Raw genomic sequence first — 15326 nt, 5'->3', positions numbered from 1 at the left:
ACTATCATCTCCCTTCTGCAAAACAACCAGTGGTTCGTTTCCATCGCTCTCAAGGACGCATATTACCACATTACTATCAGACCTCAGCATCGTCGTTTCCTCCATTTTCAGATAGCACACACCACTTAACAATTTCGCGCACTTCCTTTCAGACTGGCTTCTGCGCCCTGGGTGTTCACCAAATGCATAGCCCTGGTGGTGGCAGCCCTGCAACAATGAAATATTCAAATCTTTCCGTACCTCGACAATTGGCTTGTGATGGCTCACGACCCACAATCCCTCCTTTGAGACCTTCACATGGTCATCACCCTCCTCTCCAATCTGGGCCTGCAAGTGAACTACGACAAATCAAAGCTCACACCCTCCAAAACCATAGAATTCCTGGGGATCCTCTTCAACTTTGTGCAGTCCAGGATCTTCCTTCCCCAATGCAGAACCCAGGCTATCCTGGACTTATCGACCCACCTACTCTGCCACCTTACCCAATCAGCATGCACGGTGCAGTGCCTTCTAGGACATATGGCCTCCACCACCCATGTCCTCCCTCACGCCAGGCTACAAGCCAGATCTCTCCAGCACTGGTTTCTCTCTGTATTCTCTCCCCACGAGGACTCCCTCGCCATCAAACTGATGCTTCCGCCTCCGGTTCTGCGCTCCCTTCTATGGTAGACAGACACAGCCAACCTCATCGTCAGCTCCCTCTTCCATCCTCCCCGTCCAGCCCTCCTACTAACCACGGATGCATCCCTGGACGTTTGGGGTGCCCATGCCAACAATCAGAACATTCACGGCATCTGGACCCCAGCAGAAGCCTCCCATCATATCAGTTATCTCAAACTTTTAGCAATATTCAAAGCCTTGAAGGCCTTCCTTCCCCTGATACGGGGCTCCCATGTCCTCGTCCAGACGGACAATACTACCACCAAAGCTTACCTGAACAGGCAGGGCGGCACCTCTTCCACCTCCCTCCTGTTCCTGTCCATGGACCTATGGCTTTGGTGCATTCACCACGACATCACGCCCCTGGCGGTTCACATACAAGGACAGGACAATGTCATGGTGGAAAGGCTGAGCAGGACTCCAACTACATCTCACGAGTGGCAGCTGCATCCCCCCACGCTCCGCTCCCTCTTCCACCATTGATTCCTCCCAGAAATAGACCTCTTCACGTCAGAAGCAAACGCGCAATGCCACCAGTATTGCTCCAGGTCTGGGATCGGACCCAGCTCCCTGGGAGACGCGTTTACCCTATCTTTGACGAACCACTTCGTCTACGCCTTCCCTCCAATCCCTCTACTTCCTCGAGACCTTCAGAAGATCTCTCAGGACCTCCTGCACTGCATCCTCATCACCCCGTGGTGGCCCAGGCGACCCTGGTTTCCCCAACTCCTTTGTCTATCAATATCACCACTTCCCGGCCATCCCTTACCTCCTCTCCATGCAGAACAGTCGCCTTCTCCATCCAGACCTGCAACATCTCCACCTCACAGCCTGGCACATAGTCCCGCCCTCCCGGTGGACCTGCACAGAATAGTCCAGGCCTCACGCAAACCTTCCACAGTCTCCTCTTACTCCCACAAGTGGACCCATTTCCTAGCCTTTCTACAAGACAGAGACATTCCCCTGCTCTCTGTTTCGGTGGAACGTATCTGTGCCTACTTACTATCTCTCAAGCAGGCCGGACTTAAAATCCCGTCATTGCGTGTCCAACTGACAGCCATTGTGGCTAACTCCCCCGCCTCCACACCTTCGTGGTTCCAGCACCTCACCTTTATCCGGATCCTCTGGTCATGGCTCCGGCTTGGGACCTGACGTTGGTTCTCTCTTCACTGATGAACGGTCCCTTCGAACCCATGGCTACAATTTCTCTTGACCTCCTTTCCTGCAAGGTGGCCTTCTTCACGGCTATCACCTCAGCCAGACGGGTCAGTGAACTCAGGGCTCTTAGTTGATCCTCCTTACCTCACCTTCTACAAGGAAAAGTTTGTCTTGCGGCCAAACATTGCCTTTCTTCCAAAAGTAGTCACTTCATTCCACCGCTCCCAACCTATCTCCTTACCTGCATTCTTCGCTGAGCCGACAACGACGGCCGAACGCCGCATCCACACTTTGGACGTCTGAAGGGCGCTCGCCTTTTACGTCGACCACACCTCTACCTTTCGGACCTCTAATTCTCTCTTTGTGCTCCACTCTGGCCCTAACAAGGGCAAACAAGCCTCTGCACAGACTATATCCAGATGTGTGGTCCGTACCGTCTCCCTGGCATACCAGATCACCAAAAAGCCTCCTCCGCCCACTCTTAAAGCACATTCGATGTGGGCGGTTGCGACATCTACTGCCTTTGACAGAGCCATTCCTCTAGATGTCATCTGCCAGGTGGCTATGTGGGCATCTAAGCACTCTTTCATACACCATTATGCTCTGGATGTTCAAGCCAGAAAAGACACGACGTTTGGCAGGGTGGTGCTACAATCCATCTTCGCCTGATCCCGCCTCCAGTTGAGCATGGCACGGGTGCAGCTTGCTGTGCGCACATTCGTGTCAAGCACAGAGACCACGTCAAAGAATGACAGATTGCTTACTTGTAACTTGGGTTCTTCTAGTGGTCATCTGTGCTCTTACACACCCACCCATCCTCCCCTCTTCTCATGTCTTTTCTGCTAGTCTCTCTCAGATTGCGGACTCAGAAGACTGCAGAGGGAAGCCCACGCAGCCACCTATATACCGAGGGGGCGGGGCTACCGCCAAAAAGCAGTTCTCTAGCTTGGAAGCTCCAAGCAGGCACAAAGCCCATTCATGTAAGAGCACAGATGACCACTAGAAGAACCCAAGTTACAGGTAAGCAACCTGTTGATACTTTCAAGTGGAGCACTAGAGCAATTAATTACTTTCCTAAGGGTTTGGAGGAATCTCCGTCTGTGTAGACCTTTAAGAACAGCAAGACAAGTGTTTGGTTGGATTAACTTACAGGAGCCTTGAATTCCTGAGACAGTAGGAGTAACTGGAGAGCCTCTTACAGTTAGTTCAGGCTGCTTATCTTAGGGTATCCATAAGTGGATAGGATGTGTGCTCCTTTGACAAGGATAGTTGCAGTTAGAAGTCATGCTTCAGGCTTAGGCAAGTGGACTTGATGGGCCCATTTGGCATATTCTTTCTGCTCTGTAGTGTAGTGGAAGCGCCAGCATAGCGTAGTGGTTAAAGTGTTGGACTAGGACTGGGAAGACCTGAGTTCAAATCTCCATTCACTTAACCTACCTCACAAGGTGGTTGTGAGGATTAACATATCCATGTACACCGCTCTGAGCTCCTCGGAGGAAGAGCGAGATACAAGTGTAAGAATGAATGAATAGTCCTGTGATTCTGTAGTCGGCAATCCTTTATGCTGTGGCCCACAAGTCTAGTTTGCTGCTTCTTTGTGGAACACCACATTTGCTCATCTTGTGTCCATCCTGTGAGTGGGAACTTCTGGAAGCCACATGAAAGATCTGTGAATTGAACTCAACTCTTTCAGCATACCAGTGCAGCTGTGATGAACTTATGGGGCAAAAGGGAACACGTTGCTATGGGTAGCGGGCAGGTGTTGCTAGGTTTGTGCATCATGCTTTTTGAGACTGTGACAAGTGTCATGGCTGACAAATGTCTCAGTGACACAAAGCGTGTGCAAACCTAGCAACAGATCCTTTTCCTTTCACCCTGCGTGTTCCAGTACAGCTACATCTGAGTGCAGGGATTAGTTTTGTTTTCATTTGACATTTATCATTGTTTGCTCTAAGAAAGGCAGTCAGCATTTCTCTCTGTTTTCATGTTAGTCATATGCACCTTCTGAAATTGCACCTTTGACAACTGATGATCTACTTGGGAAGAAATAAAAATACTGCTTTAACATCAGGAGGCAGCCAATAATTCTTCAGAGAATTGAAAGTGGTTTGAGAGCAGCATCTCTTTTCATGTTTTAATACACACAGACATTTATTTAGTCCTTCTTTTGCCTCTGATCAAAGAGGTTTTGCAGGTTTTAAAAGTATAGAAAAACCTGCCATTTTCCCCCTAGAAAGGCAGCTTATCCAGCACTGCTTGCTTTCACATTTGATATGCAATTGTGGGGGGAGTGTTTGGTGTGCTTTAGGATGCACTCTGAGTTTACATGAGGGCAATTCCAAGGGCAACAGAATCAGACTTGTGGCCATTTTTTTCAGTCACTGTAGCCATAAACAAATGCTCAAGATTATATTATTTATATTCACTGGCAAGAGAACATCTACTATAAGCCCACTTTTTAAAAAAACAACACTTACATATTATACTGTAGTGTAGAGAGTGCCTGAAACATGCAACATAAGAACAGCCCTGCTGGATCAAGCCCAAGGTCCATCTAGTCCAGCATCCTGTTTAACACAGTGGCCCACCAGATGCCACTGGAAGCCACAGGCAGGAGCTGAGGGAATGCCCTCTCTTGTGCTATTACTCCCCTGCAACTGGTGCTCAGAGGCATCCTGCCTTTGAGGCTGGAGGTGGCCTTTAGCCCTCCAACTAGTCGCTGATGATAGACTTCTCCTCCATGAAGTTATCCAAACCCCTCTTAAAGCCATCCAGGTTGTTGGCTGTCACCACATCTTGTGGCAGAGAATTCCACAAGTGGATTATGTGTTGTGTGAAAAAGTACTTCCATTTGCTGCCCCTAGATTTCCTGGCAATCAATTTCATAGGATGACCCCTGGTTCTAGTGTTGTGTGAGAGGGAGAAGGATTTCTCTCTGTCCACTTTCTCCACACCATGCATGATTTTATAGACCTCTATCATATCTCCCCGCAGACGTCTTTTTTCTAAACTAAAAAGCCCCAGGTGTTGTAGCCTTGCCTCATAAGAAAGGTGCTCTAGGCCCCTGATCATCCTGGTTGCCCTCTTCTGCACCTTTTCCAGTTCTACAATGTCCTCTTTTAGATGTGGTAACCAGAATTATACGCAGTACTCCAGGTGTGGCCTCACCATAGTTTTGTATAAGGGTATTATAATATTAGCACTTTTATTTTCAATCCGCTTCCTAATGATGCCTAGCATGGAATTGACCTTTTTCACAGCTGCCGCACATTGAGTCAACACTTTCAACGAGCTGTCCACCATGACCCCAAGATCCCTCTCCTCGTCTTTCATCGACAGCTCAGATCCCATCAGCGTATACTTGAAGTTGGGGGTTTTCGTCCCAATGTGCATCACTTTACACTTGCCAACATTGAACAGCACGTGCCATTTTGTCACCCACTCCCCCAATTTGGAGAGATCCTTTTGGAGCTCCTGACAATCAGTTTTGGATTTCATTACCTGAAAGCGTTTGGTATCATCTGCAAATTTGGCCACCTCGCTGCTTACCCCTACTTCTAGATCATTTATGAATAAACTGAAAAGCACCGGTCCCAGTACAGATCCCTGGGGAACCCCACTTCTTACTTCCCACCATTGTGAAAACTCTCCATTTATACCTACCCTCTGTTTCCTGTCTTTTAACCAGTTAGCAATCCACATATGTACTTGTCCCCTTATCCCATGACTGCTAAGTTTCCTCAGGAGTCTTTGATGAGAAACTTTGTCAAAAGCTTTTTGGAAGTCCAGGTATACTATGTCAACTGGGTCACCTTGTTCCACACATTTATTTACACTCTCAAAGAAGTCCAAAAGGTTGGTGAGGCAAGATTTACCTTTGTGGAAGCCATTCTGGTTCACTCCCAGCAGGGCCTGTTTTTCTATTTGCTTTACAATTTCATCCTTGAGGATGCTTTCCATCAATTTGCCTGGAACAGATGTTAAGCTAACCGGCCTGTAGTTTCCTGGATCGCCCCTGGCTCCCTTTTTGAAAATCGGTGTTACATTTGCTACTTTCCAGTCCTCTGGTACAGAGCCTGATATCAGGGATCAGTTATATATTTTAGCAAGGAGGTCGGCAATTTCACATTTGAGTTCTTTGAGGACTCTTGGATGGATGCCCTCCGGCCCTGGTGATTTGTTAGTTTTCAGTTTTTCCAGACAGTTTAGAAGATCATCTCTCGTCACTTCTATCTGACTCAGTTCTTTAGCCTCCATCCCCAAAAAGCTTGGTTCAGGAACAGGTATATGCTCAGTATCCTCTGCTGTGAAGACGGATGCAAAGAACTCATTTAGCTTCTCTGCAACCTCCATATCCTCCTTAATAATCCCTTTCACTCTCTCATTGTCTAATGGTCCAACCGCCTCCCTGGCAGGTTTCCTTAAAGAAGTTTTTGTTATTCCCCTTGATACTTTTAGCTAAATGTTTCTCAAACTCTTTTTGCTTCCCTTATTGTCGCCTTGCATTTCTTTTATCAGAGTTTGTGTTCCTTTCTGTTCTCTTCATTTGGACAGGCCTTCCAGTTTTGGAAAGAAGTCTTTTTCCCTTTTATGGCTTCCTTGACGGTACCTGTTAGCCATGCTGGTATCCTCCTGGACTTATTGGTATCTTTCCTCCTTTTGGGTATACAATCTAACTGGGCTTCTAGTATTGTGGTTTTGAGTAAACTCCATGCATTCTGGAGCGAAGTGACTCTCCTGATTTTCCTTTTCAGCCTTCTTTTCAACATACTCCTCATTTTGGAGAAGTTTCCTTTTCTGAAATTCAAAATATCTGTGTTAGACTTCCTTGGTGATTTTCTCCCCGCATGTATGCTGAATTTGATGTCACTATGGTCACTACTCCCTAAAGGGTCGATGACACTGACATCAGAAGAGCCCCTGGTGGCGCAGTGGTAAAACTGCCGCCCTGTAACCAGAAGGTTGCAAGTTCGATCCTGACCAAGGGGCTCAAGGTTGACTCAGCCTTCCATCCTTCCGAGGTCGGTAAAATGAGTACCCAGAATGTTGGGGGGCAATATGCTAAATCATTGTAAACCGCTTAGAGAGCTTCGAGCTATAGAGCGGTATATAAATGTAAGTGCTATTGCTATTGCTATCACGCACCAGGTCCTGGGTGCCACTCAGGATTAAGTCCAAGGTTGCCTTCTCTCTAATTGTTTCCAAGACCAACTGTTCTAGGACACAATCATTCAGCGTATCTAGAAATTTGACCTCTTTGTCATTACCTGACTGTGAATTTACCTGGTCTATGTGTGGGTAATTGAAGTCACCCAATATTACAGCCCTGCCTTTTCTCGACGCCTCCCTGATTTTCTGCTGCAACTCCCAGTCACTGTCAGCATTTTGATCCAGAGGGCGATAGCATGTCCCCATTAGCGTGTTCCCTTTCAGGCCTTGTATCGTCACCCACAGGGTTTCTGTGGAGAACTCCAGTCCACCTAAGTTTTCTAGCTTGTTAGATTCTATCCCTTCTTTAACATACATTGCTACCCCTCCTCCAAGGTGCCCCTCCCTGTCCTTTCTATAGAGTTTATATCCAGGCACAACAGTGTCCCACTGGTTCTCACTGTTCCACCATGTTTCTGTTATGGCCACTATATCTATTTTTTCATTAGCAACCAAGCACTCCAGCTCACCCATCATGGCTCGGAGGCTTCTGGCATTGGCATATAAGCACCTATACAATGAATCTCTCACCTGATATGTGCTATCTTTCTTTTGACCCTTTGACCAGCTGGCACAGGCTCCTGTCTGCTCTTTATGTGGTTCTGCTCTGTCCCCTTCTGTTTTATCTGAATCCTTTGCACCCTCACACTTTAAAGGATGGCTTTTGCCAAACCGGATACTGCCCAGCTCCCATCAGCTATTCCCTAGGCGTCATTTTAAAAGCTGCTCTGAAACCTTCTTGATTTTAAGTGCCAGCAGTCTGGTTCCATCTTGGTTCAAGTGCAGCCCATCCATTTTGTACAGACCTTGCTTGCCCCAAAATGTATCCCAGTGCATAACAAATCTAAACCCCTCCTCCCAGCACCAACGTCTCATCCATGCATTGAAATCCCTCAGCTCTGCCCATCTCACTGTACCTGCACATGCAACAGGTAGCATTTCTGAGAATGCTACCTTGGGGGTCCTGGACTTCAATACACTACCTGTCAGCCTAAATTTGGCTTCCAGGACCTCCTGACTATATTTCCCCACATTGTTGGTGCCAATATGCACCACGATAGCCGACTTCTCCCCAATACTGCCTAGGAGCCTATCTAGACACGCTGTATGATGTCTGCAACCTTCGCACCAGGCAGGCAAGTCACCATGAGGTCAACACACAGGTCACAAACCCATCTCTCTATACCTCTAATGATCGAATCACCCACTACAAGGAGTCCCCCACTCCCCAGAGGAGTATCCCCTGTGCGAGAGGATATGGGCTGATCATCCATGGAAGGGGTCCCTTCTAAAGAAGCATTTCCCTCTTCCTCAGACCAATGTCCTCCTTGCCTGAGACCTTCATTCTCCCTGACAGCAGAGGAGCTATCATCTCTCACATCCCTGAAGGTCGCGTCCACATGCCTCTCGGTCTCTCTGAGCTTCTCCAGATCCGCCACCTTGGTCTCAAGGGAACGAACTTGTTCTCTGAGAGCCAGGAGCTCATTGCACCAAGAACACACCCATGACTTCTGCCCATGGGGCAAATAGTCATACGTGTGGCACTCTGTGCAATACACTGGGAAGTGCCCCCTCCCCTGCTGACTTTCTATCTTCATACTGTTTTTGTTGGCTGTTTACAGTATTTAGAGAGAGTTTATTAGAAGGCTAGATCTCAGCTGTAATGGTGAGCTATTTAACTGTCCAAACAGCCTTTCCCAAGAATATGAGGGAGGGATTCTCTTCTCCACCAGGCTCCTTGTGATCACTGAGGTTCATTCCAGGCTCCCCCTCACACTTCCCACTAAACTCCTGCAAAACACCAACATCCTGTTTGCTATCCCTGTTCGCTATGTTCTCAGGCTTTTACCTCTTATGTAGAGAATAGTCTTCCAACTGAGACACAGGATGTGAGTCAAAGGAATGTGGGGCCTCCCCCAGCCCTAGATGACTTCACCCCCTCCAGGCAGGGACAAACTAAAACACTGGAGTTTGCTAGCCCTGGCAAATCACACATGCACGCACGCACACTTATCCCTTAGATAAGAGAAACCAGCCCCTGAAAATCTCCCCTCCTCCTGTTAGTTAGTTTGAAGGGGGGAAAGGCTAGATGTTTATCTAGATGTTTAAAATATATAAGAAATGATGTAAAAAAATTCTAATTCTGTTGCTAATGCATTTTGCATGTTTCATCATACACTATCTATAATATTTAAGGGTTTTGTAAAAATATAGCCTTAGAGTAGATGTTCTCTTGCCAGTAGATATATAATATCAATTTATGGTTACAGTCATAGAAAAAGTGGTAACATGCCTGATTCTGTTGCCCTTGGAATTGCGCATGAGGTAATTTTGGGGCCTAACATGACACACAAACTGAATGTGCACCCAACAACTTGCACAGAATCCTATGCAACATGTTAGTGTCCTGTGCAAATAGTTAAAGCACTATAATAACTCTAAATGTCATTCTACACACCCAGAGAAATAATTTTTAACCTAGCAGGAAAATCACACTGGAATGTGTCCATTCTGAAGACCACTCCTGCCTACATAGACAAAAATTAATAGACAGATTCATGGAGGACAGGTCTATCAATGACTACTAGTCTGGTGACTATAGGCCACCCCTCCAGCCTCAGAAGCAAGATGCCTTGAAATTCCAGTTGCAGGGGAGCAACAGCAGGAGAGAGTAGTGATGTGCCCGGACTGGTCCGGAGACCATTCTACAGGCCTCTGGACTGGTCCGGACATGGGCGGTTCAGATTCAGGTGGATTGGGGTGGGGGGTTCCTTTAAGGGCAGGGGAGGGTTTACTTACCCCTCCCGCCACTTTCCCCCATCTGGCACCTGTATTTTCTTTAGTAATTGGAGAGGCAGGATACCTCCCTGCCGCCCCTTCTCCCGGCGCTTGGCTGCAGTGCAAAAGGCTTTTAGAAGCCTTTTGCGCTCGCGCCCGTACTTTCTTCAGTAATTGGGGCAGCAGGATACCTCCCTGCTTTTGCAGCGAAGCAGAAGAAAGGGCGCCAGGGAGGTATCCTGCCGCCCCGATTACTGAAGAAATTGCATGCGCACAAAAGGCTTCTAAAAGCCTTTTGCACTGCAGCCAAGTGCCGGGAGAAGGGGCGGCAGGGAGGTATCCTGCCGCCCCAATTACTAAAGAAAATACAGGTGCCGGATGGGGGAAAGTGGTGGGAGGGGTAAGTAAACCCTCCCCCGCCCTTAAAGAACCCCCCACCCCAGTGCCGGACCGCAGCTCCGCGGATCCATGCACACCCCTAGGAGAGAGGACATGCTCTCAGCTCTTGCTTGTGGGCTTCTCAGAGGCATCTGGTGGGCCACTGTGTGAAATCGAATGCTGGACTAGATAGGCCTTGGGCTTGATCCAGCAGGACTGTTGTTATGTACATGTAAGGTAATGTGTAAGTTTGCTCCATGTGCTTTTACTTTCAAGCAGGGGTGGGGGTGGAATCTGATAACAGAACTTTTAAGAACTTTGACAGGGGTTTTTTTAAAATTAGGGATGGGGTTGGTATTTGATTCTGTTTTGAACTCTAAAATGCAACAGCAAACTGTACTTAGAATCATAGATTTCTAATTATAATCAAGAGCAGATCCTGTTGGCTATCGAATCCAACCAACTTGGGATGGGTTCTATGAAAGGGAGTATATAAATTGAACAATAAATAAAATTAAAACACCTGCTCAGTGCAGGAAATTCAAAGTCAGACCATCACCTGCTTGAAGAACTCCACTAAGGGAGAACCTAATTATACTCTGGCTCCTGGTAGTTGGTTTCTTTGTCAAACTGTTCTTACTAGTGTTAACATTATCCTAGTGTTCAACCGAAATCTACCTTCCACCACTTGAACGCATTATATCTGTCCCTTGTGTGCACCAGAGAACAAGTGTCTGACCTCTTCTATGTGACAGCCCTTTGGGTGTTTGACAAATGCTGTAGCACTATCATGTTCTCCTTTGGTCTTAGTGTGGCACCCAGAACTTGACACAGTACTTCAGATGAAGTACAGTGCTGATTGCAGTGGAACTATTGTTTCTCACTATCTGGAAATGATGGTTCTATTAATGCAGCCTTAAACCATATTAGCTTTTTAGCAGCTGCATCACATTTCTGACTCATGTTCAGATTGTGATCAATTGCAATCTCAAGATCTTTTTCACATATACTGCTGCCAAATCAGGTATCCCCTCCCCCAACCTGATTTTTTTGTTTAAGTGGAGTAGTGTGTATTTGTGTGTTGTATTTCATTTTGTCAGTTTCAGCCCAGTTTTCCATTCTGTTACTATCATTTTGAGTGTTATTCCTGTCTTCTGAGGTGTTTGCTATCCCTCCCAGTTTTGTCATCTGCGCATTTGATGAGGATTGTCTCCACACTTTCATCTAACTCACTGATTGGGGAGGGGGTATTGAATCACACTGGATCCAAGACATTACCCTGCAGCACCTCACTCAAAATGTCCCTGAAATTTGAGGTAAAGCACTGATGGGCACTCTTTCAGCATGGTTTAAATCCAATTTTTCACCTATGTTAAATCCAATTTATAATATTATAATCTAGCCTGCATTTGACCAGTTTACAAACCTAAATATCATGGGGAGCTCTGTCAAGTGCTCATTTGCTGAAATCAAGATAAATTACTTCCACAGCATTCCCACAATCCACTAAGTTAGTAAATTTTTTGAAAAAATGTTAGGCAAGGTTTAATTTTGACCAGTCTATGCTGGTTTGTACTAATCATTTCATTACTATCAATGTTTACAGAGTAAACTGCTTTATATGAATATGATGAATATTTTGTTGTAAACCACCCTGAGCCATTTTTGGAAGGGCGGTGTATAAATCAAATCAATAAATAATAACAATAATAGTTTATATACTGCTTTTCAACAAAAGTTCCCAAAGCAGTTTATATAGATATAAATAAACAAATGGAGCCCTATTTTCAAAGGGCTCACAATCTCTCCTCTAATATCATCCCTGGCTACCAAAGTCAGACTTTCCCCCCTTTTTTAAGACTGGGCCAACATTAGTTTTCAGTCTTGTAGCACCTTTCCCATTCTCCAGGATTCATCATAGATAGAGCTTCTGAGAGTACACCAGCAAGCTGTTTTAGTATCCTAGAATGCAATTCATTTGACTTCAAAGATTTGACTTCATTTAAGGTAGATGAGTTTCCTGATCAGCTTTTTCACGCTGCTTTTGTTACTGTGTTCCCCTTTTGAGAGAAGATGGAGGCAAAACACTTTCTCTTTATTTTATTAATTGATTGATTTGATTTGATTTCTATACCGCCCTTCCAAAAATGGCTCAGGGCAGTTTACATTAAAATAAAAACAATTAAAATCAATGAACAGTTAAAATCAAAAACTATAAAAACAATATAAAACCAATTAACAATTAAAACATTTAAAACAGTTTTAAAACACTGGAAAACCAGGCCGAACAGTTACAAAAAACAGTATAAAAACCCTGGAAGGCCAAACCAAACAGATAGGTCTTAAGATCTTTCCTGAATGCCAATAATGAATTCAGATTACAGGTTTCTGCAAGGAGTGCATTCCACAGCCCAGGAGCAGCTACAGATAAGGCCCGCCTTTGAGTCGCCACCAGATGTACTGGTGGTAACTGGAGACGCACCTCCTCAGATGACCTTAACATGCGGGGGATCATGTAGAAGAAGGTGCTCTCTAAGGTAGCACGGGTTACCGAGCGCCTGGAAGTTACTTTCTAAGGTAATCTTTGTCATTCATTAACATTTCACTATCCTTATTTGACAGCACTTGGCAGGAAAACCCGAGAATTGTTTTTCTGGATCAGGCCAAAGTTCATCAGGTCTACCAACGCTTGGCAACTGTGCCCAACCAAATGCCTCCAGAAATCTTAGGCATGATGAAGATGCCTGTTCCTTGGCATCTGGGTTCCCTCATGCATCTTACCTCTGCACATAAAACTTTTTTTTCTTAGTTATAATGCCAAAAAATATTGATCGAGTTGTTCTTCTTAATTGTCTGAGGAGCAGAGAAGCATGCAGTTCATGGAAACCCAGTCCTTTAATAATTGGGAATGCAGCTAAGCTATGATTTCATCTGGCATTGCCTGCATACACTTTTCAACAGATCTTTGCACTTTTACAGGCTTAGAACTTAATTTTTTTTTTTAAAGGCTGTGATTCTGAGGATGCTTAATGTTGAGTACAATGCTAATTTCTGCATTTGCAATGTGCAGTCACTAAATGTGCATTGCAGAATATGTACAACCACTTACATCTTGAAAGAGATTGAGCAAATGGATCTTTGCTACACTCCCTCCTCCTATCCTAGTAAATAAAACCTTATAGGCATACACTTGATGGTTAAGGAGTTGTCCAAGGTTCTAAAAATACAGCTGCCTTGAGCCACCAAGAATTACTGTTCATAACTTTCCCCTTAAAAGTGTGTATTGATGCCCCGGAGGGAGCACCCTCCTTCCCTTATCCACTTGTGCCTTGTCTATAAGCCAGACCCATTTCAGATTTATTTTTGCCTTTCTGAATTCTCACTAGCATTTGTCGCTGCTGTGCACCTGCTCTTTCTTTTTTTCTTTTTAAATTTCAGCAGCATTGTGTTTTATGACATTATTAAGATTAAAATAGAAAAAAGACCTCAGGTTATGGACTGCATTATGAGAGCTATAAAACTGACCTTAGAGGATTATATATGAGGTAGCGAGGTCTCTCTTCCTGACAGCTTGCTTACCGTTTTCAGATTTACTGCTGGTTAGTGTAGTTAGGGGGCTGTAATTCCTACAATCAGCCTGTTATTCCATGGGACAATACGTGTGTATTTTAAAGTTAGTAGTAGCTGAAGAGGAAGAGAAAAGTGAATTCTCCACAGTATTAGAGAGTTGGGAAGAAAAAAGCCATTTCAGCAAGAGGTACAATTTTTCTAGCAGTGTGATTGGGTTGCCGAGTATCTGTATGGGTCATTTATGTTGGTTTTTCACTTTTGAGAAGAGAGATACCAGGGTTTAATGTATTGTTTGTAGTTAGTGGTGAAGAAAGGCTCTCTGCACATGCTCAGTGCTTCTGAGACATGTTCCAAGACTTCAGTCCTTGTACTGAACACATATTCCAGGGCTTTGCCTAGTCATAGTATAACATTAGGCCACTGAGAGCGAGGTATTTGAATTCATGTTTGTCATTTTCTGTTTTTGGATATCTCCCTTGAGGCTGAAATTCTGTATGTACATTCATGAGACAATTGTACACTTAATATTTGAAACCTGGCCCAGTCTGCCCATCTGTCCTTCAGGGGAGTGGCAAGAAAGCTGTATAACACTATTGCAGTCAGTCATAAACTGTCTATACTTGGGTCAAGCAAGGCAGGCTGGAGGCGTGAAATCTCAGAGGGAGATGCTGAACCAGTAAAACTGGTACCAACTGAGGGTTTAGGTAGTTGGCGAAAGCTCTGCCCCTTCCTGGATCTTCAAGCCAACCCTAGGCACCTAGGCTGCCTCCCTCCTCCCAAGTATGCCCATCAGGAGAGAGGCGCTGAGCAGCCAAGCAAGCACTCTACCTTTGGAGCTTTACAACTCCTCCAAGAGAGCTCTTGGTCCAGTTCCTCCAGCTCTGAAAGACCTGGAAGGCTGTCATCAGGGTTGGGGAAACAGGCTGGGGTGGGTTCCTCCTTCTCCAGTTGAGTATCTGGGTGAACTCTGGCACTGTTCCCACACTCATTTCTACAAGTGGAAGTAAGAAAGGCTGTCCAGCTGGGAAGGCAGGTAGAAAAGAACTGGATCAAATAGTGAGGCACTAACATTATATTTTGTATGCAAGATGTGGAGGGTTAGCTGCAGATAGTTTTTTTTATCCTTACTGTGAAGCAAGGCCTCTTCACCCATAATATTTACCTGTCTGCTGGGTGGGAATGAGGAGACACAAACATATTCAGATTACTGGATGTTGGGATAAAGAGAAATGTGGTTTAGATAGGCCTTGGAGAAGACCAGTTAAAATGCAGAATGGATCTCATGGGCTTGGTGTCCTGTTGCATGTTGTGTTGGGTGAGGAGGGGTCTGTATATCTACATCTTTTGCAGTGGCAGTTAAATAGGTTTGCCAGCAACTTTTATAGAGAACATGTGACTATTTTGGGGACCAAATTACTTTTTTGCATTTGTTGTGGTGTCTGAAATTCTGGGGGTGGGGGCAGCTGGAACATTTTGTTGGCTTAGAACACTTTGCTCTCATTAGCAGCTTCTCCTCTGTCTCCTTCCCCTGCCAGCATCCTACCGACCATCCAGTGGAGAAGGCAGAGGGCAGG

General features: G+C 45.5%; 1 protein-coding gene across 3 annotated transcripts in view; it reads left to right on the top strand.

Annotated features, from left to right (window-relative positions):
• The window catches only part of ZNF385C (zinc finger protein 385C), a 216019-nt gene that overhangs the window by 70720 nt on the left and 129973 nt on the right, over window positions 1-15326 (top strand). The window lies entirely within an intron of this gene.

This window comes from Hemicordylus capensis, chromosome 6 (genome assembly GCF_027244095.1).
Source record: "Hemicordylus capensis ecotype Gifberg chromosome 6, rHemCap1.1.pri, whole genome shotgun sequence".
Classification (NCBI taxonomy): Eukaryota; Metazoa; Chordata; class Lepidosauria; order Squamata; family Cordylidae; genus Hemicordylus; species Hemicordylus capensis.
The sequence above is the reverse complement of the archived record's forward strand: the minus strand, read 5'-3'. Positions and strand labels throughout refer to the sequence as shown.